The sequence below is a fragment of the Trachymyrmex septentrionalis genome, unplaced genomic scaffold (genome assembly GCF_001594115.1).
Source record: "Trachymyrmex septentrionalis isolate Tsep2-gDNA-1 unplaced genomic scaffold, Tsep1.0 scaffold152, whole genome shotgun sequence".
In the NCBI taxonomy this organism is placed as follows: domain Eukaryota; kingdom Metazoa; phylum Arthropoda; class Insecta; order Hymenoptera; family Formicidae; genus Trachymyrmex; species Trachymyrmex septentrionalis.
In genome coordinates, this window is record NW_017304675.1 from 23,802 (window position 1) to 25,607 (window position 1,806).

The following is a 1,806-nucleotide window of genomic DNA, read 5'->3' on the forward strand; positions in this document are numbered from 1 at the left end:
TTTAACTCACGTTTTATGTTTACACTAATAAATTATATTTATTATAAGAATAATTGTAGGGAAGACCGGGTCTCTTCTCCTTGGCACAGTTTTCACAATTTCGGCATTAGATTTTTTAAACAATGAATTATTATGATTAAAATATATCAATATATGATAAAAAGAATCTTTTTTTATGTTTTCATATGATTAATGATTCTATACACAGTATAATTTCTTTGCAATAAATGAAATGTGGACATGCTGCAGTGTAGTCAATTAACCCGATATATGAAGTAAATTGATACATATCACAATGTAAATTGCATTTATGATAAACGTATATTACATTAACACAAACGTAATAGAAATAAAAATAAGATAATAGATATGTTCTTTTTAGTAAAAAACAAAATTGTATCTTTAAAAGTTATTTTGTAATGATCAAAATGTTGTTATAGAAAAATAAGTGTAAATTATTTTAATTTTATCTTCTTTTAATATAGAAATATTATATAAATATAAAGCGTTTTGTCAGAGTTAAATTGTAATTGAATGTTTACACATGCGATATTATTTTTTTTTATGATATGAGCCGAAGCGAGTTAATTTTTTTTTATGATATGAGCCAACGTACCCCATCCCTGCACACGTGATCATCTTATTATAACAATTACCATTGTTAATCAAAATAACATATTGTATTTAACAATATTGTATCTAACAAACACTTTTCTTTTAACTAATAATACATTGCTTAAATTTGCTTTCTTGAGTCGAAGAACATTAATATGAAATTACAAAATGCTTAAAAATTTACTTGCCTGCTCTTGAATCAGAATTTTTTCTTTATCAATTGTAATACTTGTTTGATTTAAATGGAGAACTAGGAAGAAGTATCTATGTTGTAAAAGAAATATTTTGCAGTATATTTTCTTTTGTCTATTTCTTTTGTATATTTTGTAATATTTAAATACATAAATGGAACGTAATACCAATTTGTCTTTTATGCCAACAAGCCCCAGTTTTCCCTACTTATCTTCACTTTACAAAGAGCATTATATTGTGCACATAATTTCAATATATAAAATATTTTATTAAAATTATCAGTTTCAACTCAAGTTGATACATGTCGTTAAAAGCCATGTAAATAAAATGCATCCATGCAATAATTAACAGAAAGACGTACATATTTAATTAATTAGACATTCTGCGAGTATAACGAGAAAAATTTATTCTTTATGAGAGAATCTTCTCTTTTCTCCATATAAAGAGTCGGCACGCTTCTATCCTATGGATGTATTACAGACACGAACCACATCCACTTTTATTATGATTTTATCGACAGTGTCAGAAAATGTAAGTAGTCACGTAGTCCCCAAATCAAAAATAAATGTACTGGCAGTAGTGTGTGAGTAATTTTAAAGTCACTAGATTTATAAAGTATCACAAACTCACATCCATTTTGACGCGAAACGTGGCTATTTTAAATTTATGCATTCGTATATACGTACTTTATTTGAGAAAATAAAACCGTCAAGTATGTAAATCGATGTTTTTTAATTGTAATTAATTTATTCATAAACAAAAAATATGTACAAATGCTTAATTTATGCATTCTTTAGTTTGACACGGGTTTATTTGTTGTAGAAGTTTTGTTGTGGAAGTTTAGTGAATGAAAGTGCACGAAGAGGGAATGTAAGTACAGTTTAAAAGATGAACCATCAACCACCTTGTTTATAAAATCGTGTATTATGTGTACTATTGCCATTTTGACGCAATATTTCTGAAAAATCAATCAGGCAACAGGAAATGACGAGCTGTCCA